This window comes from Pezoporus wallicus, unplaced genomic scaffold, assembly GCF_028554395.1.
Source record: "Pezoporus wallicus isolate ANWC-B61680 ecotype Strahan unplaced genomic scaffold, APGP_CSIRO_Pwel_v1 contig_227, whole genome shotgun sequence".
NCBI classification, from domain to species: Eukaryota; Metazoa; Chordata; class Aves; order Psittaciformes; family Psittacidae; genus Pezoporus; species Pezoporus wallicus.
Window position 1 is genome coordinate 2,781,519 of NW_026635704.1, and position 23,957 is coordinate 2,805,475.

At 39.3% G+C, this 23,957-nt stretch overlaps 1 protein-coding gene across 2 annotated transcripts in view; it reads right to left on the minus strand.

Moving 5' to 3' along the window:
• The window catches only part of LDLRAD4 (low density lipoprotein receptor class A domain containing 4), a 282,359-nt gene that overhangs the window by 226,315 nt on the left and 32,087 nt on the right, over positions 1 to 23,957 (minus strand). For both annotated transcript variants that reach the window (XM_057397410.1, XM_057397409.1), the window contains exon 2: positions 11,487 to 11,617. The gene's annotated coding sequence lies outside the window, so the exon portion shown is untranslated. The remainder of the gene's footprint in view (positions 1 to 11,486; positions 11,618 to 23,957) is intronic.

Here is a 23,957-nt window from a genome sequence, read left to right on the forward strand (position 1 = left end):
TCCATAGTAACTAAAACAGCAATTTGAGCATTGACTCCCTGTCAAAAATACCCTCAACATAAAAACAGAGCACAAAAGCCTCTCAAAAGCAGAGATTTCAATGACCCAAAAAGAGGACAAGAGAAAGCTCCACTAAGCACACACAACTTCTCTGCCACTGATCCATTTTACTAGAAAAGGAATGACATATAAAAAAAAAGATTAAACACCTATTTAATATGTACCAAAACAACATAATTATGGAAATTAATAAATTGATGATAGTGATTCTCAAACAAGAGGTAGGATCAATAGAGCTGACCCTCAGCATTACAATTAGGGATCAGAGCACTCTCCATCCATTACAACTCTGCTAGACTTTAAAAACTGATCTGAAATTTTTTATTCCAAGTCTCTGCCTTAAGTCTTGATTTGTCAAGTATTTTAATTTCAGTCAGAACAACTCTGCTGTGTGGAGGACACAATAAAATATCTTGCTTGGCCCTTGTTAAAAAGACAGACTTCTAAAGGAAGGTTTCAAAGACTGATGCATCTAAGAAAGGGTCTGGGGTAGTTTGGGGTAAGGAAAATACCTTCTGTGACCCTCAGGATAACTTCTGAATACCGCTTTGAAAAAAATTGCTCATGTTCTTTAAAATGTAGAGTTTTGCAGCTGAGGTCTCAAAGGGTCTGGTCTGACAGAGCATCCTTTCCTTCCCACCTCACAAGGAAATACCTCTGAAGAAACACACTGCACCACAGAGGGCAAAGTAGTCAAAGGAAGGAGAAATCCCAGCTATGGCTTCCTCCTGTAATAGTCAGCACAAGGTAGCTCAAAACGTGTAATTTTACAAATAGTAAGGAATCTGTTTCTTAAAGAAGAGGGGAAAACACGAGTGGTGGAGTGTTTCTAACACTGCAGGGCAAAACCAAGCGTGGGAAGAATGCCATACCCTTTATCAAGGTGCAACACTTCAGTGCATCTCTACCAAGAGTCATCACATTGTGCTTTCTTATTTTCTTGGAAGTCACAGAATCTGAGAAACACTGTATATATGTCAGTCACCAACCCACCACAGAAATAAAAGGCATAGTCACTACCATTAACTCTGATGCATCATACAGAAGACTATATAACAATAAGGATGCTGGAGAGAAAGTAAATTTACTGTATCTCCAACTTTCCTTTGCCTCCATTGGATGGGGAATCGATGAGTATGAAAAAACATTACTATAATTTTCCCTATCATAAAAACCACAAAGTAAATGATAGGGACAAATAGACTATGGAGAAGGACACTGCTATAAAGTTGGCACTGTGAAAATTGCATCGTTTCTTTTTGTTAAATATTTTGTGTATTAGAGCAAGTTTCCCTAATAACATGCAGCTGAGATTCCTACATTTCCATTATGACAGCTTACTAAATCAGTACAGATAAATACTGAGATTTTCCTATGGCATTAAAAATTATAGGTGGAAAAAATCCATTTGAATCTGAAAAAGAGTAAATTTAAACCAATACTGCATTATAACGTAAACCATACTTACAGTACAAGGAATAACACTTAATATTCATTCATGAAACTCAAAGAAAGATAAAACAGATGCTCATAAATTAGGTATCTCCTGAAAAATCAGGTATTTTTATGCAAAACTCTGGGGGATAATATGAAGAGAAATTCTTTCCATTTATTATGAAATTAAAAAAAAAAAAACCCAAACACCACAACAAAATACCACCACAAACCACTGTATCTTCCCCAAGCTCATTAAATGCAGTCTTGAAACGACTGTCCAACCTTCACAGAATATTGCTACATAAAATTTTCCCACAATTTTTTTCTTACTTTCAAGTAATTTTTCAACTGATTTCATTTTAAAACTTACTAATTAAAAACATTAGAGGAGCCAAGAAAGCAATGTGATGCAGCATAAAATCACGCAAAAACAATTAAATTGAATGCAAGTGTCAACACATTCATTCTGTGAAAAACAGTGCTCCCCACACCAAGTATCTACAAAATAAAATCATGATGAATTCTCCTTAAAAATCTCTGATCTTTTCTTGCTTTCTAGAATTTAAAATAATTATCCTTAATGTTGAAATAGTTCATTTTTGTGAGACTGGTTTCAGTTACAGGATGGCAACTGTGTGGCAACGGCTTCTCTTTTTGTTGTTTTCCATTCCTAAACATATGCTTTGATCCCCTTGGTCTTGCTGGTACAGCAGTCGCCTCACACACACAGTCTCTCTTTGAAGCCCTCCACAGTGCCAAGAAAGAAGCAGGCTGTGGCAGCAGGCTCAGTATTCTCCGGTTATGCAACAGATTAGATCATTATCAACAAAACTGGATGCCTCCAGCAGAGAACAGAAATGGGGAATTCGAGAGCAAGTTTATCTTTACTTTTTGAAGGATGGCTGCTTCGTCAGTTTGAATGGAGGAAAAAGCTACCTGGAATTAAGAGGTGGCCCTATCAGAAAAGATTAATCTTGGATGAAAAGCTCTACAAGAAATATTACTGTCACATTTATGGTTCAGTTCTGTTCCTTCCTTGGCAGGAAAGTTTTCCCATTTGTTGTGTAATAAGAAAGAAATATTTAGCTCAAACTGATGCCAATAATTTAAGAAACCTGGTTTAGCCACATAAAAATCAAGCTAATTTCATACCCTATAGATGAATGCCAACAGGATGTAGAAGAGTCTGGGTTCTCATATACCTGCAGAGGGAATCTGTGCATCTTACCTATGATATGTTTGTTTGCCCATAATCTGTGCATATGGATATCCTACACATCTGTCACATTTCTCTTTTCTCCAGTTGCTCCAACAACTTTTACATCGTCAATTCCTCAAGCTGGCTTTTAAAGCTGCTTCAGTTCAGGATTTCACTTCAGTTAAAGGATCTACTAATCAGTCATGGAGTGAAGATAGGGATTTTAAGTCTTAATATACAGCAGAAAAATACATACTTTAATTTCTTAAGGAAATGCTTTGTAAGCTTCATCACCTCACAACTGCCAGACCCATTTGTGTTTTCCTTACAGATAGCTGGGGAAGAAGCATTATGGTGCATGAAACAAAAACCCTAAGTCAAGTTCTGACAATGAATGTAGAGTGAGATTATATAATATCAAACAGATTATTTATTGTTTACATGCAAGACTTCAGACACCTAACAAATGCAGGCAAATATAAACAACCAGCAGCTTTGAGAAGCCTAACTCAAAAGCTCTTATAGTTTCTATAGAAGACATTTAAGAGTAGTTAGATCTTGGACACAAGAAAAAAGTCCAGAACAGTTTTATACAGAAAAAGCTACATTGTTGCTTTTAATAAGAGCAACTATTTTTATAGTGGTTTAAAGTGTTAACTTTAGATTATTATAAATTTGTAAACTTAGAAAGCACTATTGAAGTTGTTTTTTCTTTTCAAGTTTCCACAAAATCAGCACTGAGAAATATTGTCTGTGGTTATACTACAAGAGAAATGTAACATTAAAAATAATTTAATCCAATAATAATTCAATTAAAAATTACTATTAAGTATGCCAGAAGTTACAAGACCAGTCTAATTTGTTTAAATGCATATTAACATTAGATAGTGAGATCTTATGGCTTAAAGAAGATCTAGAATTTAAAAGCTCTGTGTTTGGGGCTTTACTTGCAGGAGGTATCTTCCAGACATGAGATATTTTTTTATACCTTATACATCTGGAAACTATTAAGGCAAAGGAAATACGGGCATAATGATGACCTCTTAAGACTTCCTTGTTACCATCCTTGTTTGATACTGGCACTAAAGAATCAGAAATCCGCATTCTACCGTCTTTCGTATGCAATTGTACAATACTTTATTGTACGATGTAGAAGCACAGACCTATATAAAATCAGGTATTTAGCTGGGCTGTCTTCATCTCTGTCTTTATTAAACAGTCAATAATAATAATTAAAAACTACACATGAAAAAAATATTTGTCATTTCCCCCAAATCATGCCAGAAGAAGAATCATTGATGAGTCAAGTTAGTTTGCAAATGGGGCACAAAGTATGACTCATAAGTCATTGCTTCAGGTTTAATTCTCGAGAGAGAAAAAACTCCATCAATAACGCAAGATGAAAACTCAAACTCTGATTTTCAATGCAAAACTAGAAGATTAAATTAACTACATCTTTTGAGTTCTGAATATTTCTGTTATGTAGCTTCATAACAAGGGTTTAAAGCCACAACCAGTAACCTTCAGCCATCTTGCAGAGGATACTGAGCATGTTGGACCACACTCCCAAACTGTCTTTTACACAGCTGCAAGGTACAGGCTCTGGTGTTCACAGTGGGGGCAAAGGGAATGGGACCCTCCTGACAGAAACCACAATGAAAGAATCCTTAAGGTGCAACTCAGTCACTGCCAGCACCTTCGATAACACAATTTATAAAGGCAGCTGCTGAATTTGCTTCTTTGTTCAAATGTAATGTTTAGATATACTAGACTACAATCTAAAAACCTAATCTTAGTCCAATGAGATGATGGCAGAGGAACCAATGGGTGCAAGAAAGATCACCACTGCTCTTTTCAGACAGCAGCTCAATACTCAGCACCATGTCAAAAAGTACCTCTGTCCCTCAGCTTTGACAGCAGATCAGGTTTTCAAGTGCATTCCTCTCCTTTGTCCTTCATATTTATCTCATTTCTTTCTTTACAACCCTCACCCAAAAAATGAGAGGCTCTGTGAAGCAATTCCAGCCCGAGCCGTAACGACATTTACCACAAGATTATTTTTAATATTTAAAGTATAGTAGAAAAATTACAGAAGTCTAAAACTATAAAGAAACCAAAATTACTATTTAGGGGCCTTTTTTCTTTAAGGTGCTTATTAAGAAGACAGTAATAGCATCTTAAAAGAAAACCCTGCTTCAAAACCCTGTATGACCTTGCTGTTCAGTCACATACTTCAAACTGCTCACCGAAAGAAACATAATGCAATGCCCATTCTCCCACATCTCCTGCCAGGGGTCAAATGACAGCTCTGACACTGGAAACAGACTGGCAAAATATTTTATTTCTCCTTACCCTCAGTTATGAAAAAATGGAGAACTAAAAAAAAAAAAAAAAAGAAAAGATTAAAAAGCCATGCTGCTGTTGGACATTTCATAATTTAATTACACATCACACTTGTACTGCAAAAAACATGCAACAAGATTAAACTCCTAAAATGTAGCTGCGTTTAATATGTATGCTACTTTGCCTACATTCTCAGTTAACAGGCCTTTAAAAGAACATTATCAAAGATACTCCAATAGATGCAATCTGAATCCAGATCAAGTGAGCATGATCTCGGGTTATCCCATCATATTTGGTGACATTTCTTCTTTAGTATTTTTAAATCATCAAAACAGTAAGCACTAAATGGACACCACTGAATACACATGCTTTGATGAAGGCTAATGAAAATTACTCAAATGAGTGTCTTCTGTTTTACGTGCTCATTTACATTCCCCTCAGGAATAATATATTACCAATGTCACTGCTATGAAAAAGCAAGTGACATACCAATAACGATCATTTATTAATAAATACTTCACTCGTTCCATGAAGTTAATCTTCATATGCATCCGTAAGGCAGAAAATTATTAGCCAGTATTTCCCATGGGGAAGCTGAAGTCATGTTATAGACTGTCCTAGACCATGCACTGATTCAGGTGTCAAAGCCGTAAGTAACAAACCATAAGAAAACCTGCCTCCTAATCTGACTTTCTGATCACCAAATTTTGTCCATCTAATAAGGAGAAAATGATTTGGATGATGATGTTTTTATCATAACTGAAATGCAAAATTAGTGCTTATTAAAAGCTCTTAGAAGCTTAAAGATACTTTTGCCATTAAAAGGGAAACACAAACCCCCCTGATTTGTCAGCTAGTTTCCCCTTCATCTTCCAGGGATATGTGGGTGATAACTGTTACAGAGCTATTGATCCCTGGGATTAACACAGGCCTTCATTTGGAATAAATTTTTATATGGGGCTTGAGAATGTTTTCTCTAAATGTTTTGATTTCTCTTTATCTGTTTCCTAATCCCCAAATACTCCCCTACGTCTGACTGTGAACTGAATGCCTATGAGGAGATAGTACTACTGTTGCCAAGAAAATCAAGATAAATAGGAAGAGTTTAAAAAGAAAAGAATATGGAGAAGTAACATGTTTGCTGCACAACACAGATTTGTTGCTCATTTCCCCAGTCTGCTTTTAATAAAATTAATACAGCAATGAGTACATGAAATGTTGGAGTTCAATGGTCATCTTCAGAAAGGAAAATCTCTTGTGATACTCTCAAGTTGCAGGTGCATTACAAAAAATAGGATTCTATCTATATGTTAAAATGCGTATTTCCAGCCTGTCTGAATTAGCACAGTCAAAGCTGACTAAGACACTGACTTGGAGAGCTCCCTTTAAAACTACTAGGAAGTGTACGGATAAATCTCTTACCAAGTTTTCCTATCTCCACAAATGAGTTAAAAAAAAAACGAGGATGCAAATCTTGCAAGCCTTCAAGCGCTCTGGATTCTTACTCGTCCAGAATTAAACACACCCAGCTTTACTGCCTGCAGCAAAGCACTCCTGCATCACCTGCAATCAGGAGGGGAGAACCTGAGAAACACTGAAGTTCTAATAAATTTTTTAAAATTGGCTCTGAGTCTGCACACAGATTTGAATGAGTTCAGGGTTTGTGCACGCTTCTTCGATCTCAGCTGTCAGCTGCTTGCTCGTGCTGAACATACCGATGAGGAAATCCTCAGAGCATGCAGCAGCAGCAGCCCAATGCAAGAACATCATAGTGAATGCTTCAAAACCAACTTCAGTGTCTGAACAGTTCTTTCCTCAAGTTCCTTAAGATGAAAGGAAATTAGCAGGACAATTTGTGGTGAGCATGGACAATGCAACTCTTCTGTATGACTGCACCCAAGAACACACTTTTTCATTTCTCAGCTGACTGAAGACCAGCTTCTATTAGTACAGTTGCTTCTTCCTACAGGTAACACTCATTTCCACTTTCTCTCTAACCATAAGAAGACAATGTGCGTCACTGCAAGTGCTGTAGGCCACTATACCACAGCACAGACACAAGAAACACTGCTCATTTCCACCATGAATTTCCAACTTAAAGTAGACAGATCAATCATCGCAAAGTGTGAACACAGATCTCATAGCACATTCTTCTGTAAGAGTTAGGCCAATACAAATGCTATTAAAAGCAAAGAAATAGGACCTGGAATCGTAATAGAATTATATAGGCTATGAAAACCATAGAAGCAAATGTCAATCTAACACACACTTGCAACAAAAGGTTAATTTAATGTCTTCCATATATACAAAAAAGCAAAAAAGCAACAGGTAACATATTCCTCCATAAAAATACTTCTTGTGAACCTGGAAGCAAGATTAAACAGAAAATACAGGATAAACCCTTCATGCAGTGCTCCAAATCACTTGACTTCGGAATTCTCACCTTGTTTTGTGGGGAGTTCCACTGAGCGCAATGGGAATATTCTTGCACACTTTGTGCAAGGGTGTTTACAGGATCAAAACTCAATTGCTGACTCATTATTTTACTTGTGCTAAGGAAACATTCCAAACCAAAGACAAGAGAGCAGTGCTTAATACAGCAACACACAGTTTCAATATTAATCAAATGCATACCAATTTTAAGCAATGGAATTTTGCACCTAACTGAATTACAAAGGTCACCAAAATTCTGCTCTAGCCCTTCAGCTGATCATCTAGATGTGTTATTGCCTCTCAACTTGTCAGTAGTGACAGGTAGGTAACTATCAGCTAAAAAAGTCACTATAATGGAACTCAAGAAAGTCACTATCACAGAACTCAAGAGCTAAATGCTTCTTAGAAAAGTACACATTTCCAGAGTGAAAATAAAATCATGTAATTGTTGATGACAGTACAAATAAATAAAACAACCCAGGAAATACAAATAAGCAAAACAACCCAGCAAGTCCACGCTTTTCTGTTCTAAATATAACATTTTTTCCATAAAGAGGTATGTTTGCTCATATATGAGAAATGGGAATGAAGGTGGACATCCCTCCCACTTCTACTGTGTAACACGGTGGTACCCAATCCAGTGTGCGCAACAAAATAGGATCCAACAAATCTTATCTCCTAAAAGAGATGTTCTTGAATCTCACATTTGCTCCCCAGTCACAGCAGTCAAAATTGGTATTATATTCTAAACAAAACATTATTTGATGCTTGTGAGTATATACAACATTTTAAAGGTGGTACAAAGACTGTGTGTCACTATCTTTGAAGCTCTTTCTTTAAAAAGCTACTTCTTAAACTTTTCTGTAATACTTCTTACTATGCAGATATTCGCTTCAGCAGTATCTGATATGACTTTCTTCAAGAGCAAGCCAACCACATACACACACAAATTTACAAGATGTATGTGTCTGTGATGTTTTATTTTAATTTATAATTCCTGAAATTTGAGCAATCCACTGTAAGAAAGGAAACCACCTCTAACAACAAGGATTTCATCTACACAGAATCCTCCCTGAGGGTCTCCAGAGAACAGGACAACCTAGCACATCATGAAACAGATTCCAATCCACTGAAGCGAGCACAAACTAGATTGGAAGAGTTAAATAAAGCTGGTAAAATTCAGCAGCATTGCAAGCTATTCCAGACTACGGTTACTATAACCTACACTGGGTGTCCTCTGCACAAGCACCAGTGTGACTTTGTGGACTGCTGAGACTCAGTCTGTTGCAACTGGCATAAGTTGCCACAGGCGAGTAATCACAAGAAACTGACCTTGGCAAAAGCACATTTTACACTTCACTGCTGTTCAACTGTGTTATACTAAAGAGAGAGCAAGTGAGCAGAAGCAGAAGGGGGAGGGAGAGAGAACAAAGGGGGACAGACAGCATAAAAGTGATTGCAGCCATTTTCAGCTTTACCTGCATTTAAGATTTTAACAGAGGTGCATCACCTCCAGCACACACCGTGACCTACATGGGGATACGTCCCATTTTTTTACCACTGGGGTCTGAGGTTTTGGGGGAGAAGGAGAGGAAGAAAGTAGGAAGATTAAGTACTAAATTAAAAATTAATACCTAAAAAATCTCCCAACAAGATGGGGGGAGTATAGAAGATACAGAAGACAATTACAGCTTGACAATTTCCTACCACTAGATTACTGACTAAATTAGGATTTTTAAATTGTTTTTCCTCCTGCTTGGATATACTTATTAAGAGTACGTTTTGGAATTCACTGCAACAAATAAAGACTAAATGTAATCCATGAGGTGTGCAGCCAGGTATCTTGGACCTGATTCTTAAAGTGTCAGCCCAATCTTAACTTCAGGGTCTCTCTCAACAGCCTGGCAGCAATCCGCATGAGCTAGTATGGCAGAATTCCCACCACCGCACACACAGTCATGTCTGTCCTTTCTTAACCATCTTTGGTCTCCCTTGGTTTGAATCAGTTATCTTCTGTCAAATTTTCTTATTTTCTGCATTAGACTTTTTTGGTATTGATTACCCTATCTCCAAAGAAACAGGAGCTGGCAGAGCAAGATGGCACAGGATCCCATCATTAGCTCTACCCCACATCCTGCCCGTATCTCACAGCAAGTTTAACACAAGGATCTAACCTTGTGGGTATGCTAGGTTTCCAAGACATTCGGTATTTGTACGAGTTCCAAAATACCCAAGCACTCTCCACTTGGAAAATATACAAGGTATGCAAGTCTAGACAAAATGAGACTACATGCATTTTATACCTCTGTTTCCTTACCGCTCTTAGGTCAGTGACCTAAGGGTCAGAGCCTTCCAAAAAAATCCTTATTGTATGCAGCTTCTTTTCCAAATCCTAAAGGCTGCTTCTCCCCTGTGTAATTTCTCCATTCCTCATCTGGTTCACAATTAACCCAAAAACCCGGCTACAAAAGCCATCCTTTGTTCTTCTCAAACATCCAAGCCTTTCACATCCCTGTCTTCATAGTTTCCATTCCCCTATTACAACTCCCCTTTCCCTATTTCAGACCTCCAAGTGTCATTACTACCAGTAGGCTGAAGTGCTTTTTTTTTTTTGGACACAGCCATGTTATTACCTTGAACCATTCCCATCTGACAGAGACCCATCATGGTTTAATGACCTCCACTGTCACTGGCCAGGGAGATACAAGACTCAACCCTGACAGCAGATGGCTGATTCACACACACTGATGTTCAGCGTATCAACAATGATATTATCACACTTGCCTATAAATTATAAAAACAGCAGTTCTGTGAAGCATGACTTAAAATTTCAAGGGACTGAAGTATTTCCAAGTCTGAACTTCAGATCTGGGTCAAAAAGGTGTCAGCTGTGTATCTGCAGAATTTTAATCATCTCACCCGATTGCAGCTCTCTTTCTCACAAATAAATGATGTTTGGAAGGCCCACAGGCATGCTTCATGACAGTAAAGCAGGACTGACACAGGGGGCTGGATGGGTCACCAAAACACTCACTCCTGTGCAGTGTGTATGTAACTCTTGTAGGGTCTAGGCACAGAGTAAACTGATGTCTGTCATATTTTGCTGACTGTGCATTTGGGCACAAAATCTAATTATTACAATTTTTGTTGACAAAGTCCTATAATAATTATAGGAGAAGGGAAAAAAAAAAAAAGAAGAAATAAATCCAAAAGAGTGCACTAATTTTGCAGTGATTACTGTAGGCCTTCACGTTTGGCTACAATATAGTCACCATTTCTTACAGTGGAGCACAGTAAAAGAAAAGTGTGACAAGAAAGCATGTACCTGAAAAGTACTCACATCCCCAGGAAGAGTGAATGTTTACTTTTACTAGCTCAGAAGTATAAATACCTTGTATTACACAAAAGCACCTTTGGCTGAAAGCAAGAATTTGATATCTCTTGCTTCTTCAATGCATATCCTAAACAACAGGTTATTGAATTAGTCTCTTCGCAGCCCTCTGTCTCTCTTATACCACACCATATTTTGAAAGTATGTGTCACTCGGTGCTGAATAAGCCATTTGACTTTCTAGTTCAGTGGCTAGGAACCCATTTTCAAGTAATTTTTCTCATTAGGCAGAACAGAAACATTAACTGGGTCTTCCACATCCAGGCAAATAATTACCAATATGCTGAATACTCTGAGCATCTCACTTCTCTCCCTCTTCTTTCCCCACCTTTTTCACCTGAGAGAATTCCTTGAAACCAACATATTTCCACAAAAAATACCAGAGCTAATAAAGCAAAATCTTCCAACATCTAAAATTTACTAGTAAGGGTTAGCTATCGCTATCTATAAGGATATGTATCCATACACATACATCAACACATACATATATATAATTGCTGTAAAATATGAATCAAAACCATCATGGTGTTGTGGTGTGGTATGGCTGAAATGTTACTGGCACATAATTAATTTGACCAAGTATTCCTCTACTTGCAAAAGATCTGTTTGTTTGAATTACATTTACCTTTCCAGAAGTGATTCAGAAAGAAGTCTTGTCTAGTTTAAACTCATCCAATACAACATAATGATTTCCTTGAAGTCCAGAGAGTCAAGAGATTCTTGCCTTTCCTTCCAGTTGTGAATACTGAGTGTGATCTACAAGAAAAAGAAAGTAGGAAAAAAAGTTTGGCAAGCTCGGTATTTTCAAAATCCTTACAGAACAAGGCCCTGACTCCAGAAGATCAATCCATCAATCAATCAATCACTGCTTGGTTTCCAGAAAGAATTCAATGCAGGTTTTGTTCCGCACCGGATATCTCAACAAGCCACACTAAGGATCCATTTTTCCATGTCCCTCTCTCCACAGTCTTAAACACAAAGATATTAAAAGCAAAAGGCCTGATGTTCTTCTGCTGCTTTTTTTAAAAAATTGGAACACACAGTTTGCATTTTCTGCTATAAATTTTAATTTAACATGAGGGAATTTGTAATATTTTTGTCTGAATGTACTGAAGAGAAATGTTAGTTTCCTAGCTGTGAAATACTAACACACTTCACAAAACCAATAGCAACCCCTGAAACAAAGTAAAACCATGAAAAACATAAAACATCCTTTCTCCTACTAGACACCTGAATTAATCAACAGCTACTGGTGGATGACCTAAGTATTGAACAGCTTTGTCATATAAACGTGTTTTAGTCTAGAAACAGCTGTGAAGAGTTCATCAAACTTATTCTCTGCTAATTCTGTGAATTCCATTTTTCTAGGGAGCATCACTGCTGTTGGATATCATGTTGAACATGCAATTTTGCAGATACTCATGCTGTATACCACCTCAGTCTTTCTAGCTCTTTCAGTAACAGCAAGCAAACTCACAAAAGCTTTGCCTCAGATTTCACAGGCATGTGTGTGCCTGCCTCTCAGTACCCAGGCCGCTGTGCCAATATGTAGGATTAAACTTTTTCCAAGGTTGAATAAGCCACCATCTGTCTATCTTGTGTGGTGCTGTGCGCCATCCAGGAGACTTGTCCCTTAGAGCATGTTTCTACCATATGTCACTCCTGAGCGATCAGTTATGCCAAGACATTTGGGAAAAAATGACTAAGTCGAGCTGGAAAACCCTTTCCGAATTCCAGAGGAGGTTTGCCAAGTCTGTATTTGCAAATAACTTTGCATCCATCAATTTTTGCATGCATTGTATTCAACAATAAATGACCTTTACCCAAATGGACAAAGCAGTTATTTGGATTACCTGCCCTCTCTTGTCCAGAACTCATGTACTTTCTGATAAGCTGAGAGATTCATAATGCATCTTCAGGAAAAATACAAGCAACTTTTACAGAAGAATCGTGACTTTTATGATAACCAAGTTAAGAAAGGAAAAAAACAGACATCAAGAATGTATTTCAAGAAAGGCTCTAATTGGTATTTTAAAGTCACAAGAAATTAGTATTTCTTTCACAATACTCAACTAAAAATACCTAAGGCAAATGAATGCAATGCTTTCTCCTAATAACTGTATCCGAAGTACTAACCTGCATGCAAAGTGATCACCTAAACTGTTAAACCGCTGATATATCACAGTCCATGCAATTAAAATTTGTCTAATAAAGACTATGACTCTACCCTATTTTAGATTTAAAGAACCATTTTATGTTCCAATTCCTCAATTATTAAATTAAACTCAAGCCAGCTTCCTTCTTACAGCCAGCTCAAGGCTGCTCATTTACATAACTGACTTTCAAGGGCACTTGGTTAAGCAGCAATTAATACCAGCAAAGAGTCTACCATATCTGCTACTTAATGTTAAGGAAGACATTCTTGAGAAAATTAAAAGAAGGGAAAAATTAGTAAGTCACGATTACAGCCTCCCTAAGTAAGTTTAACATGGGAAGGAAATCTGTTCCTCAGGGCAGTTGTAGAAGTATTAATATCAGAAGACAAATTATAGGAATTATTACACTCGGTGACAAAGTGAGATGAGTCCAAGAGAGAACATTCACAGAAGTCTGAGGGTCCTTTGTCTGGGTTTTGCCTTGAGGGTTTGAACAATCATTGAAAATAGGGGGAAGATGTGAAAAAAGAATTCATTATGGCCCACTGGTATTTATAGACAAAAAGCAGAAAAAGTTCATGTTAGACAAAGAAAACCAGTACTGAAAAGAGGGGATTGGTAAAGGAAAAAGTGAGCAATTATCACCTGAGAATGGGTTACTTGTTTTTTTTTAATGTCTAATTTAAATAGTCTCCCTATGCACAAAGCGGGAAGCTTGCAAAGGTGAGGGTATTTCAGTAAAGTGACAGGTAACAAATTATTCTATTAAGTAATGAAAGCTTAACACTGGCTTGCAAAATGGGAAGAAGAGAGGAGAATAAATACAGAACAGCCAGGCAAAACTGGACCACTTGCCTACAGAACACACCTAGCAGTTTCGAAGCCAGGATATTTTGTGAAAGGCTCAGCTCTTTCCTGGCCCACTCCAACAGCCTGAAGTATTGCCACTGATAAGCCAAGAGAAACTGGAGATGGCAGTTCTTACAGCACCAAGTATCTGCAGGCCCTTCCTATCCCAGTGTTTAGACTAACGTATATCTGCTCTAATGCTCCCCCTTCCCTTCTGCATCCATTTACAGGTCCAAATAACTTTCCCTTTAGGATGAGACATGACTTGGGCATTTCACTGAGTGACTCAAGAGAGCTGCAAATGAGAATGAGAGGAGTGGAGGGAAATTTATTAACGTTGCTAATTAAGACAATTCTTATTCTGGACGAGCATTTGCACTATGAAGCTGGTAAACAGCTTCCTCACAGAAGGAGTAGCTACGTAGCTTCTGCACTATAATCTCTTGCCAGAACTACAGCAGAAACAATAGTTTCTCCTACAACAGTCATCGTGAAGATCTCCACGTATCTGTAGGGGAAACTATGAAGTAAACAATACAGAAAACATTTAATCATAGAAAGAGATCAATTTTCTTCTTTCTCTTTATGTTGAGGAAGCTCACAACTTGTTGCCCGTTTGTCCCACACTAATGTAGACATGCAAGCAGGAATCCTATCAATCTATAGAAAAATGAAGGGGTTTAGTTTGGCTTAATCATCAGGAGTCCCTTGGAAATGTTTGTCACATGCAAGCAGTGTTAATTTGTGTTCCACATGCACTAAGTCTCAACACTCACTGTCATTCTCACAAACTTCTTAGGAAACTCTTCTATGCTGCTGGAATTCATAAGCTCAAGGTTCCAACAGTCACATGCAAGACCATTCCTCTAGGACTAATTTACTCGTGGCACAAGTAAATATTTGTTACATAAATGCAAAACTTAACTGAAACGCGCTGATAAATATAAGACTAGGACACGTTAAAGGCGGCAGCAATGAAACTTATTTCCACAGGAAACCTCATTTAGAGGGGGTGACTGCAGAGACAGTGTCTACAGACAAGAAAGGCTCTCTGAACATAAGGCCAAACTTGAAGAATTGTTATGTTCTCTGAACCACCCATCTGCGGGGTACTTCATATTTTCCTACATTTGCTCATCAAAGTTCACTCCACAGGAGAGATTCTGGGCCCTATTTGGCAAGAGTTTCTTACGCTGACCAAGACATAAAATACAGGGAGAAAATACAGGGAAGCTATCAAATGTCACTGAAAACTTCAAAGGAGCCAGCCCTCTAGTATAAAACGCATTCTGCAAGCTCTATAGTACAACAACATAAAAAGAGTTTATTGCTCAAAATGTTAATGCAGTATTAAAGCGCAGTCCCTTTTTTCATTGATAAGCAGTATACATAAACTAACTCAAAGAAAATCTCTACATGCAACGTAAAAGAGGCCTGCAGCTTCAGAGTTACTTGTTAGGGGTACAAGAAGAGGGCCTGGGGGAGGAGGAGGGAAGGTTTGCTTTTTTCAAGCACAGAGATAAAGCAGTTTCCCTCAAATGGCTTTCCTCTTCTTCACTTCCCCCCTCCTCCACACAAAACCCAAGGAAATCTGCCATTGCTTTAGGTCAAAGGAAAAACAGGCCCAGCTGCCGTAAGCCTAACAACGTACAGGTTTGCTATCTCCCCTGCTGTTTTGGCTCGAGTTCTTCAGACTGGAAAATTCAGAAGCACGATCTCCCAAGCTCTATAAATGCCAGAACCATCTAAGAAGAAAATAGGACATGGCCACCCCCAGGCAAGTTTGTACTAAAATCTGCTGGCTGCAAGGCAAAAAATACAGTAAACATCACATAGGGACAGACTGCTCCTTGGAAAATATTCCACAAGAACAATATAGCTTCCAAGGGAAAGCTGCGCTAAAGGGACTTGTGGAGAAAAAAAAATGCAATGTTTTAAGATCCTTGTGAGGAGTTAGCAAGCTAATGGCACACTCAACGACAAATTGTGTGACAGGCAATATGTTTTTGACGTTAATCCAAAAAAGAAATGTAAAAGCGACATTGCATGTTCTCTACAAAGCGGTAACAAATTCAGTATCCTAGAATACTTCTGCAGTTCACTAAGGAAATTTCACTTTTGTCTTGATAATTGATTTCATGGAATAAAACATGTAATAATAAGTAATTAAACCATCAGTATCATCATCTTGTCTTCTCGGGAAAGACAATTTAAGTTAAATTTTTGCAGTCCTTAAGAGATGAACTTTGCAAGTGATTACTGTAGGTTTTAATGTGCTCTACACTGACTCAACCTAGAAAAACAAGCCAAAAACAGAAGTTGAAACATCCTTTTTCCTGTGTAGCTCCAATTTGCAGTAGCAAGAAGCTAAACAACATGCTCTCCACCAGATGGCTGAAATAAAAAGAACACTCTTTCTGATTAATTAGGAAACAAATGAATCTGCTGTTAGCACAACAAGTTACCATCAGGAAACCTGGGCCCCATTAAACTTTGGTATTTGTGCTTTCTCTGCAACCATGTTCTAGGCCATCCCCAGATTTGAATCTCATTTCAGAAGCAAAACATTACACACAAGTCCCTCACACAGAACCACACCAGATACTGCATACCAAAAAGGGTATTGGTCCTTTTCACAAATAACACTATGTGAGAGAGGAGTTTCCCGAAAGAAAATGCCTACAAGAACAGGAATGAATGAAGGTCTCCCAGAGCTGTGAGGACTCACCCCAGGCAGAGTCACTAGGTGAAACAGCACATACCTCGTCAGGGTTCAGCAGAGGCTCCTGTGTTCACTGGAGCTCTCCACCTGGTCCAAGAAACGGAAATCCCCAGACAAGATACAGCACAAGGAGCAAGGATGTGCCAGCCTGAGCAACAGAGGCTAGCCCATGGTTCTCTGATGAGGCTGCCAAGGATGACTCTTAACATGTCACATGAAGGTTCAGAATACAGTGCAAGCACTGGCGATGGAGCCGGGGGAAGGCAGAAAACATACAGAAGGAAGGCAGAAAACATACAGAACATGCACAAAACACAGGCAAGTGCAAGCATTTAGAACATGAATATAACGTGTGGTGCTACTGAGGTGCATGACCTCAAGAAGAAGGGAACTGAGTTCACCTAACCTGGGGAGGTGTGGAGAGCTAAAAACTTTTGGTGTTGTCATTATGTCTCTGCTTTCAATGGAAGACCTGATGTTTCAGCAACATGCAGCATGATCTCCAAAACTGGGAAAGGCATATTCAAGAATAGCATGCCCTGTTGCTAAAATGAGGATACTGAGGCAGAATGCTCCTAGCTTTCTTTGCATCAACAACTGCTTTTTTTACACCTCTGCACCAAACCTGGGACCCAATATTTAAGTAACAGTGGTTAAAGAAGAACCATTTCAGAAGAAGCTGGTAATGCACTGAGAAGGATCTTGCTATGTTTTAGGGCTAAAGCACAATTTCACCTTCTTTAATGACAACATCTGTCCCTGAAGAAGCATAAGGCCTTAGTGAGAATCCACTGTAACTCCTAAATGTCTCCTACATGCACAACTCACATTCTCAAATATGCTGCTGAGTTACTTTCTAGGGCCAAAGGGCAGGGTGGAGACATTACTAGAAACTACATCCAAGACTGCTTTTTAAGATGTAGGTAAAGGTACTATATGCTCTCAAGTAACTGAGGAAGCTGGAAGACTAAATAAGAAAAATGAAAAATACTTCCTTGCACATTAAAAAAGTATTCCAATAATTTTATACATATAGGGAAGCTACTTAATTTAACTAAACCAGCAGATCTCACTTTTCCTTATAGGCTTGTGATAGATACCGACTGCGGGAAATACAAGGTTACACAAAACTGTGAAAGACCATAGAAAACACTAATGTTTCAGAGTGCAGTTACCCATTACATACATACAACTACAGAAAAAAAAGATTTTTCTTTTTGAGCACATAGTGTCAGAAAGTGAGCCTATGTAAACTTTCAGCAAACACAATATTCTTTGCCACAGTGTTTTAAGAAGACTTACCTCTCTTCTTTGCTTATACTCTTTACTTGATCATACACATCTATACTTAATGCCTCCTAAGACTCATGTTGGAAGAGACAGTGAACAACAGAATTTGTGCACCCTCTCCCCATCTCTCACAATACGGCAGACCTCAAGGATATCCTCCAGCATCTGTTCTTTCCAGACAGAGTCCCAGTTTTCTTTGTACATATATCTTACGACTGCTGCTTTCCCCAAATTTTTCCCATCCTGCTTGTTTCTGAGCAGTCAGGACCCAAACTACACATGCTACTCAAGGTACTGGTGAGCAGTGAACTTAGTGGCAACAAGGATGCTTTCTAGTTCACAGAATCATAGAATAGAATAGTTAGGATTAGAAAGGACCTTAGTTCCAACCCCCCCTGCCATGGGCAGGGACACCTCACACTAAACCATGTCACCCAAGGCTCTGTCCAGCCTGGCCTTGAACACCACCAGGGATGGACCATTCACAACCTCCCTGGGCAACCTATTCCAGTGCCTCACCACCCTTACAGGAAAGAACTTCTTCCTCATATCCAATCCAAACTTCCCCTGTTTAAGTTTTAACCCGTTACCCCTTGTCCTGTCACTACAGTCCTGAATGAAGAGTCCCTCCTCAGCATCCCTGTAGGTCCCCTTCAGATACTGGAAGGCTGCTATGAGGTCTCCACACAGCCTTCTCTTCTCCAGGCTGAACAGACCCAACTTTCTCAGCCTGTCTTCATACAGGAGGTGCTCCTGTCCCCTGATCATCCTCGTGGTCCTCCTCCGGACTTGTTCCAACAGTTCCATGTCCTTTTTATGTTGAGGACACCAGAACTGCACACAATACTCCAGGTGAGGTCTCACAAGAGCAGAGTAGAGGGGCAGGATCACCTCCTTTGACCTGCTGGTCACACTCCTTTTGATGCAGCCCAGGATACGGTTGGCTTTCTGGGCTGCGAGTGCACACTGAAGCCGGCTCATGTTCATTTTCTCATCAACCAACACCCCCAAGTCCTTCTCTGCAGGACTGCTCTGAATCTCTTCTCTGCCCAACCTGTAGCTGTGCCTGGGATTGCTCTGACCCAGGTGTAGGACGTTGCAGTTGGCATGGTTAAACTTCATGAGGTTGGCATCAGCCCACCTCACAAGCATGTCGAGGTCCCTCTGGATGGTATTCCTTCCCTCCAGCGTATCAACCGAACCACACAGATTGGCATCATCAGCAAACTAAAAAATAGTTAATTCTCTGTTCTTTATCAATACTTCTTAGCATCCAATTCTCTCTTCCAATCAGCAGCAGTCATGAGTTTCCATTTTACATTGTTGTTTACCATAACCTGACAACTGACTCATGGTAACAGTCAGCTGCTCATAGTTTTTTAGTGGAATCAGTTATTTTTCCCCACGAAAATCACCTCCACTTATCTGCACTGAATTTCACCTGCCCTTCTGCTACTCAGCCACACAGCCATATCAGGTACTCCTCCAGTTCTTCACTGTTCACTTCAAACTTCTGAACAAGCTGGTATCATCAGCAAACCTCACTTCATCGAGTCCCCTTTCCAGGATACTTTTTGTACGTTGAATACACCAACTAGACCAACTACAGTGGGGACTGTCAGAAGGGACTACTTACTCCTACCTTATTCCTCCCATCTTCTACCCACATTAGTCCATGACATGACCCTCCTTCTTTATACACATCTGCTCAGCTTCCTTCAGGTAAAGAATGTTGCTGAAGACCTGTGAATGCCATCCAGATACTTTTTATTCATCTCCACATTCACTGCCTCACAGGGTTTCAGTTACTTTGAAAGGTGGCGTTTCCCATCATAAAAGAAAAGTTGACTCTTCTCACAGAGCTTGTATTCATTTAGGTAACAAACACATTTGCAAATACCACATTAGGAAGTAGATATTATCCTTGCAATAGATGAATTCTGTATCTTTGCACACAAGATGTTAGGGGAACAAAGGAATGCAAACAAATGTAATTTTCTGCCTTTTTCTTAAGACCTATAAGCATTTGCTTGTTTTGAAGCCAAACTGCCAGGGAATTTAAGGTGCCATCAATCTCTATCCTTTACATATGGCTCCGTACATGACTAAGAAGTGACACAGACACAATAGCAACAATTTCTCCTCTTGTAACTGTTCAGGGAAGCCAAGACTTTTTTATTTTTCTAAGACTTTTACCCTGAGGAACGAAAAATAAGCAAATATTTTAAAAATTTAAAATATTTCCCTGTTGTTTGCCAGATGTGTGGGACTGTCAGCAACTGCACAACACTAGAAAATTTTCTGAACCAGCAAGTTATAGCTTCTCCATTGTTTTCTCCTTGATCTTACACACATTTGTACTATTCTCTATCAGTTTAATAGACTAATTTCCATCCCCCATTGGCTCATTTTTGCTGGTCATTAAGTTAATGGCACAAGGAATTGCGTCCTTCCAGACTCCTATCCTAGCTGTTTCCTTGCTAGTATGCCACAGAGGGCATGGGTACAACCACCTGAGTTCTGAAAAGATCTGACAATGATTTGTAGGAGTTAGAGATGGGAAACTGATTCCACTTACTCCCATGTGTTCCTGTATTAACAGTAGCCACAGCCCAGCCCTTAAATTTATGTCTGAAACCTGCAATGACTCCTCATAAAAGTTCTCTCCTAACATTTATCCTCGCAGTAACACCCTCAGCTTCTTTGATATCACCACTTTCAGACTCTTTGTACCTGGCTCATTTGTGTGAATGATGGCCAGAAGCCCTGAAGAGCGCAGGATGAGTGCTGGCACCCCCAAGTTACATCTCACACCAAATAACTAGTTTATCAACAAGCTAAAAAGACCCAGAAAGCAACACAAAGAAAATTTTCAACAAAGTGTGGCTTCACCATTAAGACCTCTCTTTTTTTGAGCTTCTTCTTGGTTTCATTATGTGGAGAGGCAGGGAGCTCTGTAAACAGATTTGCTTAGTTTCCACGTCTGCTGCCAAATTTCCATCCTGCGGAACCAATGTTAAATAGAAAAAAAGTGTCTCTTCCCATCCTCTGATCCTCAGTGTCATTAAGGATACAGAGCAAAAACTGAATGGAAATGAACTAATAACAGTGGGGGTTCAAATCCAAATGTTAACTTTTTTTTATATATAATTGCCAAAAAGCTCCAGATCTCTTTGATCCATAATTCTTCCTTTCCTGCAGCTCGGAAAGATTTTTAACTGAAGGCTGCCAGCAATGACTTCGTTATAAACTGGGGTTCACAGTTATTTTCATGGAATTTTGTCTCAGTAACTTTTAGCTCAAGCAGTTCTCATGAAAATATTTCCAAACCACCAACTTGGCTAAATATTTCCAGTAAAGCAAAATAATCCCCAGCTCCTAAATACAACTCCACTTCTTTTTTTAACTTCACTTTATCCTTCGGAAAACTAGTAGAGCTTTAAAAATGGGAAAGACAGAAAAGGGAGAAAGGAGACCGAAAAAAAAAAAGCTGACAACTTCAACCAGCCTCTAGTATCTCTAGGTTATAGCAGATGCAGAACTGGAAATGGAGATATGGGAAATAATCTCCCACATGCACACAAGTATTAATAGCAATGGCAAATAAAAACAGAACAAACACTGTAATTTGAACTAGCATAATACTTGCCTAGCAGAAAGCTCTCAAACAGATCCAGCCATTGTTAGCCAACACTCACAGCCAGAGTTTTCACACTAATAGAAAATCTGATGGACTTTATATTACCATTTGGTTTAGCTTTCTCAGAGAGGGAGTGCAAAGGAATAATTTATTATAACCCTTTTCATATCTGTCAGATGTTGCGTGTTTTATGTAACTATAACACATTTGGCAAACTCTTCCTACCTACCCATATGCTAGGGAAAAGCTCAAACTGTGGAAGAGAAACCTTCCTCCACAAAGTAAATCTCTTTGAGAGAAACTGTGAGTTGCACCTAGGGCTCCAAGCGCCCTGTGCTCTCCTTTCATCGCTAGGACTGATACTTCCACGTAACCCAGAACTCACACATCTGCCTTGCTGGGAAGCAGAACTATCCATTCAGTCCTTCATACATGCCAAAACAGCAGATGCATGGGATCTTTTCCCATACCAGACCACAACGCAGACGCAGTACAACCAAAGCAAGCCCTCACCCATGTACCTGCACGGATTTTCTTTTTCAGAACGCAAGTGCCAGATGTGTTTCCATGACTGACCAGCATATTACCATCACCAGTGACCAGGTCCATTACCTGAAGCAGAATAAAAGGACATCTGCATCCCGTAACCCCACCACAGACTCAAGGGCTGCCCCCAGGGCTCAGCCCACACAGGACACACTGTTCTGATTGAGACAACTCCCATCTTTCCCTCAAGCAGAAGAGGCCCCGCCTCTGATCTTGAATTCAAACCTCATTCATCATACGCAAGAAACCAATATATGCAAGCTCCATAGGCAGTCCTGACATGAGTATTTTCCAGATTTTTACTGCATTACATAGGGAAAATGGCAGCAGATGTGATGAGTGGGAGCTCCCATCAGAAATCCCCAGCAAAGGAATGAGGGGTGTGTATGGAGAGCACACAGAAAGCTATGGAGAAACAGAAGAGGGCACGTCACAGAGCACTAGCAGCACAACTTGGGAAGAAAGAAACCCTCCTCAAATAGTTGGGCTAAGAAAAGAAATGGCAGTGAGGAAACAGATGCTGAGAAGAGCCCCAGTGCAGAAGAAGAGGAGAGGCTGCTCCAGGCAAGCAAAAAGGTCCTTCCTTTGTGGCTTACCATTAAGTCACATTTTAGAATTTAGGATTTTAGAAACAGATTAGCAGAGCAAACTGGCAGTGCATTTCATTCACCAGGGCTTTCACCTGCAATGTATCTATACAATTTAAAACCAGATTCAACTAAAAGCATATACTAATTAAGTACTTCACATGAACGCCATAAACACTTGCGTATCTTGGCAAATATGCATCACAAGCAGTCCTTGCAACACAATCTCACTATCAGGTCTCACATTCTTTAGCAGATTCAACTGTGAGACCAAGCAGGAAGCATCCTTTACCTTCAATACCAGAGTCAGGGCATACTGGTCGAGCTTCTGTCTGCAGACAGACCAATTAGATTATCTAGTAAGATTGCCCAGTCAATCCAGACAATCTGATTTACTTTGGAATGTTGCTTCAATAGACTTTAGAGGCCCCTGAGTTGCAGGAAAAGAATCTGTAAATCAAATATATATACACAGTTTAAAACTGTGATACCCTTAACTTGGAGAGTCTGTGACTGCAGCACCATGGCAGGGTTTCTGAAAGGGAAGCTCAAGAGTCACTGTTTTGAAAGGAAAGTGTGAGCTGTCAAGTGACTGATGGGGGGAGGTTGCAACAGGATATTTGATTGCATCTGTAGAAAATAGTGCTAAGCCCATCCACGAAACAAGAACAGTGTGCTTAAACCATAACGAACAGAAAAGGGATTTAAGGGATTAAAAGATACAGCACTTCTTGTTCCTTAATCTAGAATATTAATTCCACAGGGAAGTATGATGGAATAATGGTGGGACAGACAGACGGACAAGAGTAGGCTGCATTAGAGACCTGCAGGATACAAGTAACTCATCCTGACTGAACAGGTTCGACCAAAGTCTTACCAGTGCCCTAAAGTGCCACTGCAAAGAAATGGGGAGCAGATAGTTATATTATCCCCTCCTGGTTCACCCAAACACAGCTGCAGCACTAGATCTGAACCTCATGGGAAAAGAAATCTTCAGTGAACAGAGCAAGGAAACAAGTGTATTCATTCATCAAGTAAAAGGGACTCTAACTGCCTATTACCATGAAATCCTGCCTCTTACTTCTAACAAAGTACCAAGGCACTGGATATTCATTTCTAGAAACCAAACAAGGTATACAAGCTCAGAGGAAGAGAGATTTGTTTTAATGGGTTTTTTTGGCAGTGCAAACTGATGCCACACTAGGTAAGAAGCATGGGTTTTATTAAAATAAGGTAGATTTCTGCATCAAATTGTTCCAAACAGCTGGTAACTGCCCACAGAACTGCAGTGTGGTTTAGAAATCAG